This window comes from Microcebus murinus, chromosome 25 (genome assembly GCF_040939455.1).
Source record: "Microcebus murinus isolate Inina chromosome 25, M.murinus_Inina_mat1.0, whole genome shotgun sequence".
Taxonomy (NCBI): domain Eukaryota; kingdom Metazoa; phylum Chordata; class Mammalia; order Primates; family Cheirogaleidae; genus Microcebus; species Microcebus murinus.
The window spans coordinates 1443382-1468998 of NC_134128.1; the positions used below are offsets into that span (position 1 = coordinate 1443382).

Genomic DNA, 25617 nt, shown 5'->3' on the forward strand with positions numbered 1-25617 from the left:
GCAACTGGGTCCTGTACAACTAAAATGATCTAACTCTTCCAACACCCAAACGAGAAAGGAAACTTCTCATAAACTTACAGGAAGGAATGCGACACTTAGATTTTAATGGACCTTTAATGGACTTATCCTACAGAGCTAAAGGACAATAAATTTGTGTTTAAACTATGAAGTGTTGGTAACGTGTTAATGGCAGTAATAGAAAACCAATACAAGTGGTTAAATATTTTTAGAGCAGGGACAAGAATGAGGATAACAGCTAGCTACAGAGAAGATTGCTAAGTAGAGTTGAATATTGTTTCCTTTTTGCTGTTTTGGTTTTGTCAGATACTATGAATCTGAAAATCACAGTAATCTAGTAATTACTAGATCCTACCCTTGCAGGAGCCCATGGGAAATTCAAAAGAAATATATTACATAATAACTGCTCTTAAGATGTTTCCATATGGATGGGCATTGACACTGACAAAATTACCTCTGTATTGCTCTATATATGTACTTCATGTATAGATATTATATCTAATATATATATTTATTTTGTTGTACCTATAATAAAAAAATGGCATGCTTTGGAATCAAATAGACTTGACTTTGAATCTGGCTTTCCTTTTATTCAATGTGTCATCTTGGCAAGATATTTAACCTTTTTCAACCTCACTTTCCTTATTTAAAAAATTGAGCCAATACCTATCTCAAAGAGCTATTGTATAAGAATAAAAAAGAAATAATGTATGGAAAAGCAATTAGCATTAGGCCTGTAGATGTACTTTCATTATTATTTCTCTTATAAAATACATAAAAGTTGGGAATATAACTGAATGTTCCTTTATTGTGTCAGGCTTCCCAGTCCTATTGTGTTTTAGAAGAGTGATGCACACCACCGGGGGATTGGACACATGGGGGGAGGGGGGGCCAGGGGCAATATTTGTAACCCTAACAATATTTGTACCTCCATAATATGATGAAATAAAAGAAAGAAAAAAACAAAGAAAAGAGGTATGTTTCTCAAAACCCAAACCAGACCCGAACAGAAAAGTCCTAACAAAAGGCAGAGCTAGGCCGATTTACCCTTGCCCCCAAAGTCCCTTGAGACCAGCTCTGGAATGGTGGGGAAGTAAGCTGGCACCTACAATGTTGAGGGAGACCAAGAAGAATATAAAAAACTTGCTTCTGGGGCTAGATATGAGACATTCTATTAGGCAAAGAAATGGAACAAAAGCCAGAGATCTATGAAGGATCCTCTGACATGCTATGCATTTTGTGAGCTGAATTATTATGTTTCAATATTTCTCCCATTACTGTTTACTAGAATATTTTTTTTTAATTTCCAACTTTTTTCATGTATACTAATGAAACACAAGAAAGGGTTTCTGCTTTATTTTGATCAGGATTTTTTTAAAATTTCAATTTGAAAAATTTTAGACTTAACAGAAAAGTTCTAAAAATAGTACAGAGTTCCTGTATACCCTTCAGCCAGCATCCCCTAAAAAGAACATGACATAATCAAAGCACTACATGAAAACATAAAACTAACATTAATAAATACTATCAGCTGAAGGTTTATTTTACTTTTACCAGTTTTCCCACTTTTTCCCCTTTTTCCTGGCTCAGAACCCAATTTAGTACCCTACATTGCATTTAGCTGTCATATCTCTATAGCCTCCTCCAAAATTTAACAATCTGTTTGTCTTTGACAAGTTGCTTTAGTCTTTCTTTGTATTTTTATGGCATTGACATTGATACTTTTGATGAGTACTGGGCAATTACTTTAGAGTGTGCCCCTCAATCTGGAGGCTTTCTAATGATTAGACTGAGGATCTGTATGTTGAGCAGGAATACCACTGCAGTGATGTGCCCCTGTCAATGTATCACACCAGTGGCTGCCATATCCTATCGCCGGTGATGTTAACCTTGATCACCTGGTTAAGGTGGTGCCTGCCAGCTTTCTTCACACTAGTCATGATGTCATTGTAATTAATAATTATCTTGTGGGAAAATACTTTGAGATTATGCAAATATAATTATTTTTTACTCATTATACTTCCACCCACTAATTTTAGCATCTATTGCTAGTTCTTGTCTGCAACAATTTATAACCATGGTGTTTGCCTAATGGTGATTTTCCATTTCCCTAATTATTTATTAATTCTACAATAAGGAAGAGCTGTCTTCTCCCCCAGATATTTATTTAAGTATTTATAGCAATATGGATGCATGGATATTTGTTTTATTCTATGGATTATAATCCAATGCTATCATTATTTATTTTGCTGCTAAATTTGTTCCAGATTTGGCCATTGGGAAGTCCTTCAGGTTGGCTCCTGTGTCCTTTTGACATGCTCTCATCATCACTTATTTATTTACTTATTTACACTTACTGTTCCAGGCTCATCTTATATTTTCTTTTTATTATTATTATTATTTCAGGATATTATGGGAGTACAAACATTTTGGTTATAAGTAATGCCTTTGCCTCTCCCAAGCCAGGGCTAGAGGCAAGCCCTTCCCCCCATACAGTGTTCATGGCATCCACTAGCTGTGAGTTTACCCACCCCCACCACCTGCCTGCGTACTCCCAGTGAATATTACTACCATGTGAGCACCTTAGTGTTGATCAGTACCAATTTGATGGCAAGTACATGTGGTGCTTATTTTTCCATTCTTGTTATATCTCACTTTGAAGCATGGGCTCAAGCTCTATCCAGGATAATATAAGAGGTGCTAGATCACCATTGTTTTTTGTAACTGAGTAGTATTCCATAGTATATGTATACCACATCTTATTAATCCACTCATGTGTTGATGGGCACTTGGGTTGTTTCCACATCTTTGCAATTGTGAATTGTGCTTCCATAAACATTTGAAGGCAGATGTCTTTATTACAGACTGCCTTTTTTCCCTTTGGGTAGATGCTTAGTAGTGGGACTGCTGGATCAAATAGTATTTCTATTTTTAACTCTTTGAGGTATCTCCAAATTATTTTCCACAGGGGTTGTACTAATTTGGAGTCCCACCAGCAGTGTAACAGTGTTCCTATCTCTCTGCATCCACGCCAGCACTTGTTTTGAGACTTTTTGATAAGGGCCATTCTCACTGAAGTTAGGTGATACCTCATTGTGGCCATACCACCCTGAACATGCCCGATCTCATCTGATGTCATCTTATATTTTCTCTGCCCCAGCTCTGGAATCAGCCATTTTTCTAAGGAGCCTTGGTACCTTTCATTAGGGAATGGTATTTGAATCCCAGACCTGGGCACTAGGCATGTTCACTGCTTCTGGGTGTAACTGCTTCCATGACTTCTCAGTAGACAGAGCTAGTAAATTTATGTATGTACATAAATATATGGAGGTGTTAACCTCCATATATTTTTGTATGTATTTTTATATATAATAAGAACCATGAGTTCATACTCATACCTCCAATTCAAACTGCACACCATGGGGTAGACTCTAGCCTTCTCTCTTTCCCTTATTCGAAAGTTCTTTCTCTGACAGTGAGAATATTGAGTCTCATTATCTTCAATATAATTACTTGTTTGTTCAATCCTAGTACACTCATAAAGTAGTTTTAGAATAACCCAAATCTGGCCAGGCATGGTGGCTCACATCTGTAATCCTAGCACTTTGGGAGGCCAAGACGGGAGGATTGCTTGAGGGCAGGAATATTGCTTGAGGGCTGGAGTTTGAGATCAGCCTAAGTAAAAAAAAATAGACCCTGTCTCTACCAAAGACTAGAAAAATTAACTGGGCATAGTGGTGAGCACCTGTAGTCCCAGCTACTTGGGAGGCTGAGGCAGGAGGGTTCTTCAGCCCAGGAGTTCGAGGGTGCTGTAAGCTATGATGATGCCACTGCACTCTAGCTTGGGACGACAGAACGAGACACCCTATCTCAAAAAATAAACAAACAAACAAAAAAACCCCAAACCCCAAAGCTCTGTGAGAAACAAATTTATTAACTAGAAGAAAAGTGGGAAAAGTGGGAAAAGGTTAGCAACCATGGAGGAAAAGGTGACACTTCTCTGAGTATACCTTTTTGTATAGCTTACCTGTATAACCATGGCAGTGTTTCCCATATACACACATAAATAAATCACCCAGCACACAGGGAGATTTAAGAACAAATACAACCAGTAACAAATGAAACTGACTATTGCAGATGAGATGGGGAAGAAAAGAAATAACTGAAGTAACTTTGGAAAACAATATTTTGATTATATACAATAAAGCTAATGACAAAAAGAACTATACACGCTGTACTCTAGTAGAAAATCTGTTTGACTGGATTTTTAGAGGGCAGGGTGTATAAGTGAGGTTCAGCACTGTGGAAAAGCCCAGACTCCTTCATTAGTGCCACCTCTGAACACTTACTATGAAGTACTTAAATATTAGTGGCTAAACATATAGTGCAAATGGAAGCGGATTCCCTTACAAATAGAGATTTTAAAAAAGCCCTCGAGGGTCATCAACTCTGCCTTTTTACTTTACAGATCCAAAAGTGGAACTTAACAGTGGTACATTAAAGACTAGAAGTTATGTGCTGAATTTCTTTCCATCACACAGCACCTCTGATTGTACACAATTCCAAAGAGTAGGTTAAACTGAATCTTGAGGAATGAGTACAATTTGGCTCAAGGCTTAGATAGTGACTGATGTACTCTTTGCATAGATTACTTAATTTTATTATAATTTATGTCCAAGAAAGCCTTATTACAATGTACTATATGATCAGAGTTTTAGCTTTTTTTTTTATCATAAAGAAGTTTTTATTGCCCTGGCATTTTTATAAACATGCAAATTGCTAGAGAATTTAAAAAACTACACGTGAGTCGCGGATGAGAAACACTGCCAGACAGAGTGTCTCTGCAGAAAAGACAGATTCTAGCAGAAATTAGAAAAAAGAAGCAAGAAGACGAGCATGCAGTGGATGAGGGCCGGAAGGAGGGGTACCTGAGACCCCAGGAGACTCCACGGGAGGAGGCTGTGGAGGAGAACTGGAGGCTGAGACCACCGGAGCAGTCGGAGACCAGCGGCAAGGGTAGGTGGATTTGCTGTTTCCCCTCCCCTGGATTTGGGACTGCTGGTGGGCTCCCCAGCGGGTGGAGAGACCTGCGGACACCAGCCCAGAGATGGCTGCCGCCAGCCAGTGGTGAGCCTGTAGCAGACGTGGCACCAGGTTCCCAACTTCCTCCTGGCACCTCCGTGTGTACAGACTCGAGCTGTGCAGCAGGCGCCATATTGCCTCCTCCTCCCCTCCGCCGACCCTACCCGCGGCTGCCCAGAGAGACAATACAGCCACTAGCCAGAGGAACCTCCAGGGAACGGGACCTTCCCTTTTTTTTTAATTTTTTTTATTTATTTTTTTATTTTTTATTTTTTTTTTAAATCCAGTCCCCGTGGGGACCGTCAAAAATTGCCAATGCCGACTATATTGCAAGTCGTCATGGCGGGGTATTGGGAAAAGTTTTCAATTAGCAATAATCGCGCCTCGGATAAACCTCATTGGCTACGATACTGCCACTGCGCAAAGCTTGGGACCTTCCCTTTTGGGACCCTACAGCTGACTCAGGGGAACTCAGACTGTGAGCTCCCTACCCGCCAGCCCTCCCAGGTGCTGCTGGCAGCTGAGAGACATAGACCCACCTTGGGCTCCCTGTGGGTGAATTGGGACCGGAACTCCTCTCCCTGGTGGGGATACAGTTTGAACTCTGGGACCCAGAGGTCGAACCTGCAGACCAGATCCCCTGCACCGAGGGCTAGCATTGCCCTGGGCACAGAAGGGTTATACGTGAACAGCCTACTGAGGTGTGTGTGCCTCCAGGGGCGGATCAGCATCCTAAAGGGCAACCCTCCTCCGGGGAGGAGGCCGTGTGCCCAGCCCAGGTGGCGTTCCTGTGCAGGGAACCTCCCCGCCGGCATCACAGTCCCGGGAGGCCTGGTGGCTTGTGGTCTGGCCTGCTGGCAGAGGCCCAGGAGTAGCTGCGGACTTGGGGAGGGTGGAAAGAAGTGAGGCCCGCTCCAGAATGCGGGTCTCAGACAGCCCCACCCCCACACCCAGACTTTCTGGCTGAGCGGGACCATTCCAGCCCCTCCCTGACAGCTTTCCCTAAAAGCAGAGAACAGAACTTTGACCCGTGCTAACGGCCTGAGGGCAGGTTTACCCAACCCAGCTCCGCCAGAACAAGAACTGATAACAGGTCACAAAATCAACAGCATAGCCTCTTCCTCCAAGCAAACACCACCTACTGACAGGGACGGCATCTTGCACAGCGTTTCGATGGCACCCACTGACTCAATACACAGGGAGTGGTCCAATCTCACCCACAGACACCACCTAACGCCTCAGAAATTAAACAAGGCATGTGAATACCCAAACAATAACCTAAAGGAAAGAAACAACAACTGATCGACATGGGAAGAAATCAGCGAAAGAACTCAGGAAATATGAAGAACCAAACGGAAAACACACCCCCAAAGAGGAACACCAGCTCCCTAGAACACCAACCAAAATCAGGCAACCAATATGACAGAAGAGGAATTTCGTATATGGATCATAAGAACACTCACCGAGCTGTAACAACAACTCAATAACCAACAAAAAGAAACCACAAAAAGCCTCCAGGATATGGAAAAAGAAATAGACACAATGAAGAAAAGTTTAACCGAACTCCTGGAAATGAAGAATCAATTCAAGGAACTACACAATACAGTGGAAAGTCTCAAGAACAGGGTATATCAAACAGAAGAAAGAATCTCAGAGCTTGAGGATAACACCCTCCAATTAAATAAACCAGTCACAGAAATAGAGCAGAGAAACAAGAGAAAAGAGCAAAGCCTACAAGAGATTTGGGATTATATGAAGAAACCTAATGTGAGGGTCATAGGGTTACCAGAAGGGGAAGAAGACAACACTCAAGGGTTGGACAGGCTGTTTGAAGATATAATAGAGGAAAATTTCCCAGGCCTTGCTCAAAATCTTGATATACAAGTTCAAGAAGCTCAGAGGACCCCTGGGAGATTCAATGCAAACAGGAAGACGTCACAACATGCAGTCATCAGACTGACCAAAGTATCAACTAAAGAGGCCCTTCTAAGAGCTATAAGACAAAAGAAGCAAGTAACATACAAGGGAAAGCCAATTCGAATTAACATCAGACTTCTGTAATGAGACTTTACAAGCAAGGAGAGACTGGGGCCCCATTCTCACTCTTTTGAAACAAAACAATGGCCAGCCTAGAATATTATTCCCTGCAAAACTAAGCTTCGTATATGAAGGAGAAATAAAAACATTCTCAGACAAGCAAAGGCTCAGAGAATTCACCAAGACAAGACCAGCCCTACAAGAAGTACTTAAAACAGCGTTATGCACGGAACATCATAATAATAACCCACGAATATAAAAACAACCAAAACCCAAAGATGTTAAAGGCCAGATATTACAATGGCTCAAGACAGAAATCATAGCAACAACATCCAACCCAACAGAATGAACAGTAATCTACCTTACCTATCAGTTCTCTCAATAAATGTGAATGGCTTAAACTCTCCACTCAAGACACATAGGCTGGCTGAATGGATAAGAAAATACAGGCCAAGTATATGCTGTCTTCAGGAAACACATCTAACCTGCAAGGATGCATATAGACTAAAAATAAAAGGGTGGAGATCAGTATTCCAAGCAAGTGGAAGCCAAAAGAAGGCTGGTGTGGCAGTTCTAATTTCAGAAGATTTAGTTTTCAAAGCAAAAAAGTAGTGAAAGACAAAGAGCGTCATTATATAATGGTGAAAGGCACAGCTCAACAAGAAGAGGTAACAATTTTAAAGATATATGCACCCAACTTAGGTGCACCCAGATTCATAAAGCAAACCTTACTGGAGCTAAGCAAATGGATTAATAGCAACTCCATAATCACCGGAGATTTCAACACCCCACTGACGGCTCAAGACAGATCCTCCAAACAGAAAATTAATAAAGAAATAATGGACTTAAACAAAACTCTAGAACAATTGGGTCTGACTGACATTTACAGAACATTCTACCGAAAATCCACTGAATATACGTACTTCTCATCAGCTCAAGGGACATTCTCTAAGATTGACCATATCCTAGGACACAAAGTAAATCTCAAGAAATTTAAAAAAATAGAAATTATACCATGTACCTTCTCAGATCACAGTGGAATAAAAGTAGAAATAAACCCTAACAGAAACTCACATTTCTACACAAAAACGTGGAAATTAAACAACCTCCTACTAAATGATTACTTCATAAATGAAGAAATCAAGACGGAAATAAAAAAATTCTATGAACAAAACGACAATGGAGAGACAAGTTATCAACTCCTCTGGGACACAGCTAAAGCAGTTCTGAGAGGAAACTTTATCTCCATAAATGCCTATAACCAAAAGACAAGAAGATCACAAATAGACAATCTAATGAAACGACTCAAAGACCTGGAAAAAGAAGAACAGACCAGCCCCAAACCCAGCAGAAGGAGTGAAATCAACAAGATCAAATCAAAACTAAATGAAATTGAAAACAGGAAAGCTATTCAGGAGATTAATAAAACAAAAAGTTGGTTCTTTGAAAAAATAAACAAAATTGACACACCACTAGCTAAGCTAACGAAAAGCAGAAAAGAGAAATCTCTAATAAGCTCCATCAGGAATAAAAAAGGAGATATCACAACTGATCCCAAAGAGATACAAGATACAATTTATGAATACTACCAAAATCTTTATGCACACAAACTGGAAAATGTGGAGGAAATGGACAAATTTGTAGAAACACACAGCCTCCCTAGGTTCAACCAGGAAGAAATAGATTCCCTGAACAGACCAATCTCAACAGCTGAAATAGAAACAGCAATTAAAAATCTCCCTAAAAAGAAAAGTCCCGGTCCAGATGGCTTCACACCCGAATTTTACCACACTTACAAAGAAGAACTATTACCTATCTTGCAGAAACTATTCCACAACATCAAGAAGAATGGAAACCTCCCTGACACGAATACCTCCCTGTAACGAATATTACTCTGATACCAAAACCAGGAAAGGATGCAACAAAAAAAGAAAACTACAGACTAATATCCCTAATGAACATAGATGCAAAAATTTTCAACAAAATCTTAGCTAACCGAATCCAGACACTTATCAAAAAAATAATCCATCACCACCAAGTGGGCTTCATCCCAGGGATGCAGGAATGGTTCAACATATGTAAATCTATAAATGTAATTCACCACATAAACAGAAGCAAAAACAAAGACCACATGATTCTTTCAATAGATGCAGAAAAAACTTTCGACAAAATTCAACACCCTTTCATGATATGAACACTTAAGAAAATAGGCATAGAAGGGACATATCTAAAAATGATACAAGCCATATATGACAGACCCATAGCCAACATCATACTGAATGGGGAAAAATTGAAATCATTCCCACTTAAAACCGGAACCAGACAAGGCTGCCCACTATCTCCACTTCTGTTCAACATAGGGCTGGAAGTCTTGGCTACAGCAATCAGAACGGAAAATGGAATCAAAGGTATCCAAATAGGGGCAGAAGAGATCAAACTTTCACTGTTTGCTGATGATACGATATTGTATCTAGAAAACCCCAAAGATTCAACCAGGAAACTCCTGGAACTGATCAATGAATTTAGTAAAGTCTCAGGATACAAAATCAATACACAGAAATCAGAGGCATTCATATAGGCCAACAACAATCTCATTGAGAACCAAATCAAAGACTCAATTCCCTTCACAATAGCAACAAAGAAATTAAAGTACCTAGGAATATACTTAACCAAGGAGGTAAAAGACCTCTACAGGGAGAACTATGAAACACTGAGGAAGGAAATAGCAGAGGATGTTAACAGATGTAAATCCATACCATGCTCGTGGATCGGAGACTCAATATCATCAAAATGTCTATACTACTCAAACTGATCTACAGATTCAATGCAATACCTATTAAAATCCCATCAGCATTCTTCACAGATATAGAAAAATAATTTTACGCTTTGTATGGAACCAAAGAAGACCCAGAATATCAAGAGCAATTCTAGGCAACAGAAACAAAATGGGAGGCAATAATATGCCAGATATCAAACTATACTAAAAAGCTGTAGTAATTATATCAATATGGTATTGGCACAAAAATAGGAATATTGACCAGTGGAACAGATCTGAGAATCCTGATATAAAACCATCCTTATATAGCCATCGAATCTTTGACAAAGCAGACAAAAATATACGCTGGGGAAAAGAATCCCTTTTTCATAAATGGTGCTGGGAAAACTGGATAGCCACCTGTAGAAGGCTAAAACAGGACCCACACCTTTCACCTCTCACAAAAACCAACTCATGCTGGATAACAGACTTAAACCTAAGGTATGAAACTATTAGAACTCTAGAGGAAAAAGTTGGAAACAGTCTCCTAGACATCGGCCTGGGCAAAGAGTTTATGAAGAAGTCCCCAAAGGCAATCACACCAGCAACAAAAATAAATAAATGGGACATGATCAAACTACAAAGCTTCTGCACAGCCAAAGAAATAGTCATGAAAATAAACAGACAACCTACAGAATGGGAGAAAATTTTTGCATCCTATGCATCCGATAAGGGACTTATAACTAGAATATACTTAGAACTCACGGAAATCAGGAAGAAAAAATCAAATAACCCCATTAAAAAGTGGGCAAAGGACTTGAACAGAAACTTTTCTAAAGAAGACAGAAGAATGGCCAACAAACATATGAAAAAATGCTCAACATCTCTACTCATCAGGGAAATGCAAATCAAAACCACAATGAGATATCACTTAACCCCAGTGAGAATGGCCTTTATCAAAAAATCTCCAAACAATAAATGCTGGCGTGGTTGCGGAGAGAGAGGAACACTCCTACACTCCTGGTGGGACTGCAAACTAATTCAACCTCTGTGGAAAGCAATATGGAGATACCTTAAAGCGATACAAGTGAATCTACCATTTGATCCAGCAATCCCATTGCTGGGCATCTACCTAAAAGATCCAATGACAGTCTACAAAAAAGACACTTGCACTCGAATGTTTATAGCAGCACAATTCATAATTGCAAGGCTGTGGAAACAGCCCAAGTGCCTATCAATCCTAGAATGGATTAATAAAATGTGGTATATGTATACCATGGAGTACTATTCAGCTCTAAGAAACAATGGTGACATAGCACATCTTATATTTTCCTGGTTAGAGCTGGAACCCATACTATTAAGTGAAGTTTGTCAAGAATGGAAAACAAGCACCACATATACTCACCAGCAAATTGGTATTAACTGAACAGCACCTAAGTGGTCACATAGGTACTACAGTAATAGGGTATTGGGCAGGTTGGAGGGGGGAGGGGGTGAGTATATACATACATAATGAGTGAGATGTGCACCATCTGGGGGATGGTCATGATGGAGACTCAGACTTGTGGGGGATGGGGGGGAAATGGGCATTTATTGAAATCATAAAATCTGTACCCCCATAATATGCCGAAATAAAAAAAAATTTAAAAAAAACTACATGTGAGAAAAATGCCTTTTAAGTTACTACTACTGGAGACATTTTTTAAACTCATTAATTTCAAAATATTAAGAAATAACTAACACATTAAATGATATTTTATAGAACCATATTAGTTTTATATACATTTTTTTAAACTGAAAGCATAAGGGGCTTTTAAAACAGGTGTCTCAAAAGTTAAGTGTACATATATTTTAAAAGGTTTAACTGACAAAAGCATGAGAGTTCTTACTGAACCACAAGAAGATCTCATAAGATGATAATAAGATAATGCTGGAACACTGCCAATTTATACTTTCTTCCCTACAAAGAAAATGTAGTTAGAACAATAGCACTTAATAACCCTAGAAATTTGTTTAGTTTTGATAATGAACATGTCCTAGTTTAATATCTACAATAAAAATGTTGCTTCTTCCATATAATCCTTCATTTAAGAACCTGATCTCAATTTGAAATTTCATTAAAAGAATAGCTTTCCAAAGGTACTTATTACATACTGAATGTTTCTTTAGCATATTACATTCTTCAACTACAGATGTTGAATATGAGTGCTGGTCTCCAGCACAGCTGAACATCATGGTGTTTATTGGTTCCCCTTCCCTTATAAGTTTTGAAGTAACTAATTGATAACAGCCAGTAAAGCTTCCTTTCGCTCAGCAGTGGCATAGGCCCTTTGCTTCACTGTCCTTTGTTCATCTTCAAGTAATCAGAGAGAAAACTCTTCATTGAGCAACTGGCATTCTAAACTTCCTTATAAAAACCTAAGTTGCAATTCATCTTCAAGTAATTAGAGAGAAAACTCTTCATTGAGCAACTGGCATTCTAAACTTCCTTATAAAAACCTAAGTTGCAATTCCCCTGCCTTCTCAGCAACGTATTGCTAATCTCTTTTTTCAATAGCAGAACATTTTACATGTGGATGTCTTCTTGAAGTTATAATGGTGATATGATCAAGACATCCTGTAGGGTTGTTTTTTTTTTTTTCCACAGTGGGTAGTACTGTATTATTAGGATGCTCAAAAAAATAAAGAACACTAGAACAGCAGTGCAGACAGGGCTCATCAAAGAACAGAACCTGAAAGTAACTGTAAATACAGTGGCATTCTACTGAGTAGGCTGACTGCCTTTTAGAGCAAGTGCTTCTTGCGGTAACTGCAGTTCTTTGTCTCTGCTTCTGGATCAGCTTGGTTTGATCACCCACATTCAAACTGGCACACTAATTTTTCAAATTCAGGCACAGGATCATTTACGGGAGCCAAAAAACAATACAGGGACAGGAGTTCTCTCTTTAGATCTAAAGATCCATTATATAAACTTTCATTGGAATGTGTAACTAAAGGCCACTTAATGATAACCAACTAAATGAATTATTATGATTGACTAACCTTTATATTTATGAATCTAAATGAGCTGAGGATTTTAAATCTGTGCTCAAAAGTCTTAGTTGCCTTACACCACTGGGCAGTGCTCCAAATTTGCTGTGCATTTTTTGTGGTAATATTTTGAACTCTTATAATGGAGAAAGATACTTTTTAACTTGTAGAATGCCAGAATTATCTTGTTTTGTGGCTTTCAGTGGCTGATACTGACACACTGGTCAAACTTATTTATCAAAGGAACACAATTTTGTATATACTGATTTTTCTGTTGGCCAGGCAAGATTTTTGTAAACATAGTGTAATACACATACACCTTTAAATTTTTTGTAAGTTAGGTGAAATATAGCCTAGCATTTATACTTTATTAGGTTTAGAAATATAGTTTATGTATGAAATAAATGAAAAAATTTATCTTCAAATGGATGATTTTTTTTCTGGCTTCATTAATTTTATCTACCCATATTTTTGTTTTTTGCTTCAATCATCATACACAATTGAGGAAACCCTATAGGAGAAGGAAATTTTGTTGTATATACCCCATATTTTTATTCTATCTATTGTCCTTCCTCCCTCCCTCCCTCCCTCCCTCCCTCCCTCCCTCCCTTCCTTCCTTTTGTTCCAATATTTCTCTCTTATTTCCCTTCTGTTTAGAGAACTTCTTTTTCCTAGGGTAGGTTTGCTGGTGACACACTCTTAGTTTCTTCACCTGAAAATGTCCTGAATCCTTCATTCTTGAAGGATATTTTACTAAGATATAGAATTCCAGGTTGACAATTCTTTTCTTTCAGCATTTTAAAAAGGTGCTATTTCCTGTAGGTCTCCGTAGTTTCTTATGAGAAATTGTTTCAAATTGTTTTCCTCTCATAGGTAAAGCTATCATTTCTCTCTCTGTGCTTCCAAGATTTTTTCTTAGTTTTCCTAAGTTTGCCTATGATGTGTCTTGGCATGGATTTCTTTGTGTTTATCTTGTTGAGGTATAGGTTTTTGTCTTTTGCCAAATTTTGAAAATTTTCAGTCATTTCTTTGAATATTGATTCGCCTTCTTTCTTTTCCTTCAGGAACTCCAATGACATAAATACTAGATCCAAACAGGATGCTGAGACTCTGCTCTTTTTTCCCCAGTGTGTTTTCTCTCTATTGTTCAGATTGGATAAATTCTATAGTTCTACCTCCAACTTCACTAATTCTTTCCTCTTTTCTTCCATTCTGTTACTGAGCTCATCTACTGAGTTTTATTTTAGTTACTGTATTTTTCAGTTCTAAAATTTCCATTTGGTGCTTCTTTATATTTTGTATTTTTTTTGCTGAGGCTTTCTACTATTTGGGTTTCAAGCATTTCTTAATTGTTTATTGAAGCATTTTATCATGGCTGGTTTAAAATCACTGTAAAATAATTCTAACAAATGGGTCACTTCAGTGTTGAAGTCTGTTGATTGTCTTTTCTAATTCATATTGAAATATCCTGGTTCTTGGTATGATGAGTAATTTTTGAGTAAAACATGGGCATTTTAGTTATCATTTAAGGAGACAGAGATGCTGGATCCTATTTAATTTTCTGTTTTGGCAGGCCTCCTGAGACGCGGCTCTGGTGAAGGAAGGTGTCCTCCCATTAATAGCAAGTAGGGATGGAAGTCTAGGCTCCTCTCTCAGCTTCCAGTCTGGGAAGAGGGCCTGCTGGGTACTGCTCAGCAGGGGGGTTGATTCAGGCTCCACTCTAGGCCACTGATGATACCACTTTGGCTCAGAGGGGCATGGGTGCCTCATTATTGCTTCCCAAGTGGCTTCCACTAACACTCGGGTGAGGTGTGTGATCTTGTTATCTCTGTGTAGTGGCGCAAGCCTGGAAACTCTCCACAGCTAGGCTTCCTCTGATACCACCTTTGCAGGGATGGGGAGGGATTTCCCACTAGGTGGGGACAGAATGGAAGTCAAGGCTTCCCACGTGGTCTCCACTGACCCCAAGGGAGGAAGGGGAGGTTCCTGTGACTGCTTGGTGGGGATGGAAGTCCCAGCTTCCCAACTGGTGTTGACTGATGCCACTGTGGTGGTAGTGGTGGAGGGAGCTGGGGCGTTTCAATTCAGTAGGGGTAGAAGTCTAAGGCTCCCCACTCCGCCTTTGCTGGTAGGGATAGGGGTGATGCTGCAGTTTTATTGTGCTATTCAGCTGCAGGCAAGCAGTTATTGTTTAAAAGTTTTGTCTTATGAGGCTGTTTCCTGGACCTCTGGCTAGAGAGAGCAGGCTTTTCTTGGGGCTTTTTGTGCACATGTGTGCACCTGTTGAGGTTTTCAGGCTGTTGACTTTTCTAGCATCCAACTGATCTATGAGGGATATATAAGCTAAAAGAAACCCCAGGGAATTCACTGCCATGCTATTACTTGGCTTCTGAGATCCCTAGCCTGTCTGCTGCTTTCTCTCCACCTTTCAGGGTTCATTTGTTTGTTTGTTTTTGTTTTTATTTTTTTTGAGACAAGGTCTCACTCTGTCCTTGGCCTTACTCATCACATTTCTGGATGACAGGAAGGAAATGAACATGATGAATGACAGAGTCAGAATAAAAAACAGACACAAGTGTGACTGATTCTAACTTAAGAAGTAATAAATTTAAGAATAATAACCATCTTATAATTAGACACCCTCCAAAGCTAACCATACAATGAAACTGTGGAATCATCTTAAATTCGAAGTGTCACAATCCAGATCTAATCCATTAACAAATTTTACTGACCTTACCTTCTCAGTGTCTTTACTACTACTATCCTGATTCAAGCCACTATCCTAGATTATAGTAATAGCCTCCTTACTAGTCTTACTGTTCAAATCCTTGCCCTCTATAGTTTATTCTCAATAGACCAGCCAGTGATCCCTCTAAACTGAAAATCAAGTTATACCATTACCCTATTCAAATCCTTATAATGTCTCCTCATTTCAATAAAAGTGACAGTACTTCTAATAGCTTATAAGATCTTTAAATGTTCTGGCATTCCACTACTCTTGTTGGATTCTTTCCTATGAATCTCTTCCTTCCTTACTCTACCCACACGCCTCCTGGCTGTCCCTCACATGCCAGGCTAAAAATCACAATTATGTCATGTCACCTCATGTGAAGTGATAAGCAGAGCATGTGATCACGTGTTATTCTTTCCAGAAATCCCACACCCTCAGTCTGCTCATGAGAAAATCATCAGACAAACCCTAATTGTGGAATGTTCTACAAAATACCTGCCAGAGCTCCTCACTTCAGTCAAGGTCATGAACAACAAGGAAAGACTTAGAAACTGCCACAGATCAGAGAAGACTAAGGAGACCTAACAACTAAATACACTGTGGTACCTAGGACTGGATCCTGGAACAAAAAGAGAACATTAATGGAAAAACCAGTGAAATTCAAATAAAGTCTGAAGGTTAGTTTAAAAAGAAACCTGCTGAATGTGTGAATGTATATATTACATCCATGAATGTAATATATTTATCCACTCACTAAGGTATACTCTAATACCTCTAATAAAGGTTTATAATTTTTCATGTGGTCATGCATGTACTTTTATAACTCTCACTGTTTATAGGGATGACTTTAAATTCAGTATATTGTTTTCTATCTAGCAAACTTATCAAATTCTCTGATTAGTTCTAACAATTTATCTGCAGATTCTTTTTTGTATATGTATAAGTGCATCATCTCTAAATAATGACAGTTTTGTTTTTTTCCTTTCTAATCCCTACCTGTATTGATTTATTTTCTTGTCTTATTGCACTAGATAGCACATCCAATACAAGGCTGATAAAAGTGATAAGAGAAATCCTTGCTTTGTTTCTGATCACGAAGAAAAAGTTTTCAATATTTTATCATTAAGTATGATGTGACAGATTTGACATAAATATACTTTATTAGATTAAGGAAGTATCCACTATTCCTCATTTTTTAGCTTTTATGTTACTCATTCATAGGTACTGAATTTTACTAAACATTTTTATGTGTTTGTTGAGATGAATATTTGGTTGTTCTTAAGTCTGTTATAATGTCATTTAAAATGGGCTTAAATGTTATTTTGACCTTGCACTCCACACACACACATACATACATATATACGTGTGTGTGTATATACATATATATATATATATATGTATAGTATAGCTGATATTTAGTTAGAGATTTCTGTCTCTGTTCTGATTTAGTCTGTAATTTTCCTTTCCTATTCTTCTTTGATTTGGTATAAAGATTATGGTAACCTCATTTAAATAGCTGGGGAATAATCTCTCTTATAGTACATTTTAGAAAAGCTGTCTAAAACTAGAATTATTATTTCCTTGAAATGTTTAGTAGAATTTAACGAGGGATGCTCTCTGGGCTAGAGTTTTCTATGAAGGAAAAAAAATACACACACAACAATTATTATACAGAAAATTTACTGTTATTTCTTTTGGTGTACAATTCTATAAATTTTGACATATATGTAGCTTCATATAACCACCACCATAATCAGAATGCAGAATGGTTCATCATCACCCAAAACTCCATCATGCTATCCCTTTACAATCATGGTCTCTTCCTCCTCCTAAACCCTGGCAACCAATGATACGTCATCCATCAAAATAGTTTTGTCTTTTTGAAAACATCATTATAAATGGAATCATTACAGTATGTAACCTTTTGAGACTGGGTTTCTGCACTCAGCATAACGCCTTTAAGATTCATCCAAGCTGCTGCTTGTGTCAACAGTTTGTTTATTTTTATTGCTGAGTAGTATATTGCATTTAGGGATGTATTATAGTTTCCTTATACTTTCACCTATTCAGTGACAATGAGTCGGTAAAGGTTAATTTTAGGTGTCAACTTGAGTGGATTAAGGGATAATTAGCTGATAAAGCATTATTTATGGGTGTGTCTATGAGGGTATTTCCTCAGGAAATTGGTGTAAGTCAGTCAACTGAGTGGGGAAAATCAACCCTCGATGTGGGTGGGCACCATGGAATTGGTGGAGGCCTAGACAGCACAAAAAGGCAGAGGAAAGGAAAATTCACTCTCTCTCTCCTGGAGCTAGGACACCCTTCTTCTCCCAACCTTGGACATCAAAAGAACTCCACGTTGTCTAGTCTTTCAATCCTGAGACTGACACCAGCGGTTATTCTCACCACTACCTCCCCATTTCCCTCTCACCTTGAATTCTCCAGTCTTTGGCCTCAGACCGAGATTTATACCATGGACTTCCCTTGTTCTGAGGCCTTTGGATTTGGTCATGCTTCTAACTTCCTGGGTTCTACAGCTGATAGAGAGCCTATTGTGTGGCTTCTTAGCCTCTATTGTCACGTGAGTCAATTTCTTTAATAAGTCCTCTCTCATATATTTGTATCTATCAATACAGAGATAGATATTTCATTCGTTCTGTCTCTCTGGAGAACACTGACTAAAACAGGGTTGTTTCCAGTTTGGAGAAATTATGAGAAGAGCTGCTGTAAACACAGACATTCATGTTTTTGTGTAAACCTAAGTTTTTATTTCTCTAGGGAAAATACTCAGTGAGATTGCTGAGTTATATGGTAAGTATTTATTTAACTTTATAAGAAACTGCCAAAGTATTTTCCAGAGTGTCTGCACAATTTGCAATTCTATGAGCAATGTCTGAGAGTTTCAGTTCTGCATCTTCACCATCTCTTTGTGAGAATACTTTTGACCATTAATTCAATTTTTTTTAGATGTTACAGGTTATTAATGTTTTCCAATTCTTCTTGAGCCAGTCCTGGTTAAGAATTTCTAATATTTTGTCCACATTTTCAAATTTACTGGCATAAACTTGTTCACGAGCTCCCCTATTATCTTGTCAATGTCTGTAGTATCTGTAGTTATGTCCTCTTTTTTTCATTTCTGAATTTGGTTATTTGTCGTCTTCTCTATGTTTTTGATAAATTGTGTCAACGTTTTGTTAATAGTATTCAAAGAATAGAATTTTGCCTATATTGACCTTTGTACTATAGGTTTATTTTCTATTTTCCATTATTTACTTTTTTAAAAACTGTCAAACAGCTTAATTTTCTGTTCTTGGTTCCTGAGATAGATGCTTAGCTCATTAACTCTTAGTCTTTCTCCTTTGCTAAAATACATACTTAATGTTCTAAGTTTTTCCTAAAAATTGCTTTAACCATGTTCTACAAATCCTGATATATAATATTTTCATTATCATTCAGTTCAAAATATTTCCTCATTTAATTATATTTTTTTCATTGACCCAGTAACACACATTCAAAAGTATCTTTCTTAAAATTTTCAAACAGAATTTTCTATTATATTACTATTATTTCTAGCTTAATTGTATTATGTTTAAGGACCATGTTCTGCATGATTTTATCCTCTGGCAACCACCATTCTACTCCCTGCCTCTAGGATTTTGACTATTTAAAATTCTACATATTAGATCATACACTATTTGTGCTTCTGTGGTCGGCTTATTTCACTTAACATAATGCTCTCCAGGTCCATTTGTGTTGTCCAAAGAAGGCAGGATTTCCTTCTTTTTCAAAGAAGGAATAATATTCCATTGTATGTATATGCAATAATTTTTATATTCATTCATTCACTGATGGACATTTAGGTTGTTTCCATATCTTGGCTACTATGAATGCAATGAACATGGGAGTGCAAATACTTCTTTGAAGGCCTGATTTTAATTCCTTTGGATTTATACCCAGAAATAAGATTTGTGGATCATATGACAGATCAATTTTTAATTTTTTGAGGAGCCTCCATATTATTTTCCATAATTGCTATACTAACTTACATTCCCACCAACAGTGTACAAGGGTTCTCCTTTTCTCCACATCCTTGCCAACTCTGGTTATCTTTGGTATTTTTAATCATAGTCATACTAATAGGTGTGAGGTGGTATCTCATTAAGGTTTTGATTTACACTTCCCTAATAATTAGTGACGTTGTACACCTTTTTATATTCCTGTTGACCATGTGTATATCTTCTAAGAAATGTCTATTTACTCCCTTATCCATTTTTTAATTAAGTTATTTGCTTTAATTTTTTTTTTTTTTGCTATTCAGTTGATGAGTTCCTAGTGTATTATAAATATTAACCCCTTATCAGATAGATGGTTTGCAAATATATTCTTGCATTCTATATGTTGCTTTCGCTTTTGTTGTTTCTTCTATTGTGAAGAAGCTTTTTAGTTTGGTGTAATCCCACTTTTTTACTTTTGCTTTTTTTGCTTGTCATATCCAAAAAAATCATTGTATAGACCAATGTCAGGAGCCTATTCCTTATGTTTTCTTCTAGAGTTTTATGGTTTCAGGTCTTATGTTTCAGTTTTAATCCATTTTAATTGATTTTTGTATATGATGTAAGATAAGGGCCCCAAATTTCATTCTTTTACATGTTGATATCCAATTTTTCCAACAGCATTTATTCATGAGACTATCCTCTTCCCATTGTATATTCTTGGCACATTTGATGAAAATTAGCTGTATGGGTAGGTTTATTTCTGGGTTATCCATTCTATTTCATTGATCTATGTATCTGTTTTTATGCCAATACTATAACTGTTTTGATTACTATAGCTTTGTAATATAATTTAAAATTAGAAAGTCTGACGCTTCCAGCTTTGTTCTTGCTCAAGATTGCTTTGGCTATTTTGGGTCTTTTGTGGTTCCATATGAATTTTAGGTTGTGTTTTCTAATTCTGTGAAAAATGACTTTGACATTTTGATAAGGATTGCATTGAATCTGTAGATCACTTTGGGTAGTATGGAGATTTTAACAATATTAATTCTTCCAGCTCATGAACATGGGATATCATTCCTTAGATTTGTGTCTAATTCCTTTCATCAATGTTTTATAGATTTCAATGCAAATCTTTCATCTCCTTGATTAAATTTATATCTAAGTATTTAATTCTTTTTGATGCTATTGCAAATAGGATTGTTTTCTTAATTACTTTTTAGATAATTCCTTGTGAATGTATAAAAATAAAACTGATTTGTGTATGGTAAATTTGAATTACTATAGTATTACTGAGTTTATTAGTTCTATGAGTTTTCCAGTGGTTTTTAAGGGTTTTTCTATACATAAGAATGAGCCACATGAAAACAGGAATAAATTTAACTTTTCTTTTGATTTGGATGTCCTTTATGTATTTTTCTTGCTTAATTGCCATGACTAGGACTTCTAGTACTATGTTGAATAGAAGTGGCAAAATTAGGTATCCTTGTCTTTTTCCTGATCTTAGAGGGAAACCTCCTATTATAGATTTTCCCTGTTGAGCATGATGTTAGCTGTGGGCTTATAATACATTTCCTTTATTATGTTGGGGTACATTCCTTTTATGCCTTATTGGTTGGGAGTCTTTATCATGACAGGATACTGAATTTTGTCAAATGCTTTTTCTACATCTAATGAGATGATTGTATAGTTTTATCCTGTATTCTGTTAACATGTTTTATCATCTTTTTCATTTGCACTTGTTAAACTATTCTTGCATCCTTAGGATAAATACCAGTTTGTCATAGTGTATGATATTTTTAATGTCCTATTTGCTAGTATTCTGTTGAGGATTCTTGCATCTATCTCTACCAGGAATATTGGCTTATATTTTTCTTTTCTTGTGGTATCCCTGTCTGGATTTGGTATTATAATCCTGGTCTTGTAGAATGAGTTTGAAAGCTTTCCCTCAACTTCAATATTTTGGATGAGTTTGAGAAAAAAATTGTGGGGCGCGGTGTCAACGCCATTACAAGTTGGCGCCTGTTTCCGGCTTTGCCTAGAGCAGCTAACAAGTTCAGCGCACGCACAATTGTCGGTTGCCCTGTGGCGCGAGAATGCAAACAAAGGGTCCTGCTATGGACTAATGCTTTGGTGGCTCGACAGTTGAGCGGCCTATCGCAGCTTAGGGGTTGTGCTTCTGGGGTATATAGCGGCCTGCGCGCTGCCGGGCTGGGTCTTCCGCATCATGTAAGTCTAAAGGGAACCCCATTAAAGCACTGTCAGAAGAACTCCTGTTGCTGCGTCTTCCTTGCTGGCGAGGCCGGCGCGACAAAAAATGTCATTAATTTTTTCTTTGTTGGGAGATTTCTGATTATTGATTCAATCTTTTTGTTATTATTCTGTTCATGTTTTCTATTTCTTCATGCTATAGTCTTGCTGGGTTGTATGGTTCTAGGCAATTATTCATTTCTTCTGGATTCATTTCTTCTATCCAATTTGCTGGTATATATCTGTTCACAGCAGTCTCTTATGATCATCTGTTTATTTCTCTGGTATCAGTTATAATATCTCTTTTTTCACTTATAATTTCATTTGAGTCTTCTTTTTCTAGCTAAAGGGTTATCAATTTTTTAAAAATTTCAAAAAACTCTTTTCAAAAAACTCTTAGCTTTGGTGATTGATCTTTTATAATGTTTTTCTAGTCTGTATTTCATTTATTTGGTATTTATTATTTCCTTTCTTCTGTTAACTTTGGACTTACTGTATTCTTATTTTCCTAATTCCTTGAGATGCAAAGTGAAGTTGTTTGGAATCTCTCTTTATTATTAATGTTGTCATTCATTGCTATAAAATTCTCTCTTTTAAATACTTTGCTGTATTCTGTAAGTTTTAATATGTTGTATTTCCATTTTTGTTTGTAGTAAGATTTTTTTAATTTCCCTTTTGATTTCTTCTTTCATTTATGGGTTGTTCAGGCATGTGTTGCTTAATTTCCACTTATCCGTGAATTTTCCAATTTTTTTCCTGTTACTGATTTTTGTTTCATACCCCTGGTGTCAGAGAAGATACCTGATATGATTTTAATCTTAAGTTTGTCAAAACTTAAGTGCAATATTCAGTGGCATTTAGTGTATTCATAATGTTGTATGATTACTAGTTCTCTCTAGTTTCAAAACTTTTTCACCACCCACAAAACGTTCTGTACCTGTTAAGTAATCACTCCTCATTCTCACCTCTTCCTATCCCCTAGTAACCTTTAAACTTCTTTTTGTCTGTAGATTTTCCTATGCTGGATATATCACATTAAAAGATAATATAAGAATAATAAAAAAAAAACAAAAAAATCCCACTTATTTTGTGTTCTAACATATGATCTATCCTGGAGAATGTTACATGTGTGCTTGAAAAGAATGTGTATATTCTGCTACTGTGGAATAATGTTCTGTATATTAGGTCAATTTTGTCTAGTATTGTTCAAGTCCACTGTTTCATTATTGATTTTCTGTCTGGATGATCTATCCATTGTTGTACATAGAGCATTGAAGTCCCCTACGATTACTGTATTGCTATATATTTCTCTTATCTATTAATATTTGCTTTAAATATATATAATATTTGCTTTATATATTTAGGTGCTCTGACATTGGTTGAATATATATTTACAATTATTACATCCCCTTCATAAATTGATCACTTTATCATTATATGAATATCTTCTTTGTCTCTTGTCACAGCTTTTTACCTCAAGTCCATTTTGTCTGACCTAAGTATAGCTACCCCTGCTCTCTCTTTTGGTTAATATTTGCATAGAATATCTTTCCCCATTCTTTATCTTTCATCCTATGTATGCATCCTCAAAGATTAAATGAGTCTCCTGCAGGCAAGCTTATAGTTGGATCTTTTTTTAAAAAATGCATTTAGTAACTATATGTCTTTTGATTAGAGAGTTTAATTCATTTAAAGTAATCATTGATAGGAAAGGACTTACTATTACCATTTTTAACTGTTTTGTGTTTTATAGTGTTTTTGTTTCTTTCTTTTCTTGCTATCTTCCTTTGAGATTTGATTTTTTTTTTTCTAATGGCATGTTTAGTTCCTCTCTCTTTTGTGAATTTACTATAGGTTTTTTCCTTTAATTACCATGAGTTTTACAGAAACCTTTTTATAGTAATAACAGTCTATATTAATCTGATAAGGACTTAGTTTCCATCATATATGAAAACTCGACACTTTTACTTCTCCCCTCCCACATTTTATGTTATTGATATCACAATTTACATCTTTGTATATTGTGTATCCATTAAAAATTATGGTACCTATATTTTAATACTTTTTCTTTTAATTTTTATATTAGAGTAAAAAGTGATTTATGCACCACCATTAAATATCTCAGTGTTCTGAATTTAAAGATATACTCTTACAGTGAGTTTTATACCTTTATATGTTTTCATATTGCTAAATTAGTGTCCATTGGTTTCAACCTGGAAAATTCCCTTTAGCTTTTCTTGTAAAGCAGGCCTAAGGGTGATGAAATCCTTCAGCTTTTGTTTGTCTAGGAAAGTCTCTCTTCTTCATTTCTGAAGGACAGTTTTGCTGGGTCTAGTATGCTTGGCTGAAAGTATTTTTCTTTCATCACTTTGAATATATCATCCCATGCTCTCTTTGCCTGAAAGATGTCTGGTCAGAAATACACTTCTAGTTTTATGCAGCTTCCCTTGTTTGTGATGAGCCACTTTTCTTTGCTTTCAAAATTCTGTCTTTGACTTTTGATAATTTAATTGTAATGTGTCACAGAGAAGACCTCTTTATGCTTAATCCATTGGGATTCTTTGATCTTTACAGGTCTGGATGTTCACTTCTCTCTCCAGATTTGGGAATTTTTGTATCATTATTTATTAAATATGCTTTCTATCCCTTTCTATTTCTCTGCTCCAAGACTCCTATAATGTGTATATTGCTTCACCTGATGATGTCTCATAAATTCTATAGGCTTTGTTGACTCATTTTCTTTCTTTTTGTTACTCTGAGTGGATAATTTCAAATGATTCATCTTTGAGTTCACTGATCCTTTCTTACATTTGGCAACTGTGGTTTTGAAGCTCTCTATTAAATTTTTCAGTTCAGACATCTTCAGCTCTAGAATGTCTATTTGATTCATTTCTACATCTTTCTATATCTTTGTTGAAATTCTAATTTTCTTCATCTATTGTTTTCCTGATTTTGTTTACTTGTCTATGTTCTCTTGTAGCTCACTAAACTTCTTTAAGATGATTATTATGAAATTTTTACCAGGCAGTTCATCGTAGATCTCCATTTCTTTGGGGTCGGCAACTAGTTTTATTTTGTTTCTTTGATGGTGTCAAATTTCCTTGACTCATTATGTTACCTGCTTTGCTGTTTTCACATTTAAAGAACCAGTCACTTCTCCAGTCTTTGCTGACTGGCTTTGCAGAGAAAGCCTGTCTTAGTTCCTCCTGCTATAACAAAATACTTGAGACTGGGTAATTTATAAAGAAAAGAAATTTATTTCTCATATTTCTGGAGGCTGAGAAGTCTAAGACCAAGGCCCTAGCAGGTTCAATGTCTGGTGAGGGCCCACTCTTTATGTGCAAGATGGTGCCTTGCTGCTCTTTCCTCAGGAAGAGACAAACACTGTGTCCTCACATGGTGGAAGGGACAACAGGCACAAAAGATTAGCTAGCTCTTTTGGGCCCTTTTATGAATGTTCTAATCTTATTAATATGGGTGGAACCCTTATGACCTAATCACCTTCTAAATGCCCACCTCTTAATATTGCATCATTGGGGGTTAAGCTTCAACATGAATTTTGGAAGAGACACAAACATTTAAACCATAGCAAAGACCTTTGCCAGGAAACCTAGCTAAAGATTCTGGAGGTTTCTTGTACCTTTGGTATGGATGTGCCAGCTCTACTCTTGTTTCCTCTTAGGAAGCAAGTCTTAGGATTATGCACTCTCTTGATCCCACAA

General features: G+C 36.9%; 1 protein-coding gene and 1 non-coding gene across 6 annotated transcripts in view; both read right to left on the reverse strand.

Moving 5' to 3' along the window:
- ZEB1 (zinc finger E-box binding homeobox 1) overlaps positions 1-25617 on the reverse strand; it is a 214307-nt gene that overhangs the window by 64951 nt on the left and 123739 nt on the right. The gene's annotated exons all lie outside the window — the stretch shown is intronic.
- LOC142864672 (U4 spliceosomal RNA) lies at positions 5388-5528 on the reverse strand. The gene has a single exon (XR_012915025.1). It is a non-coding gene; the product is annotated as a U4 spliceosomal RNA (small nuclear RNA).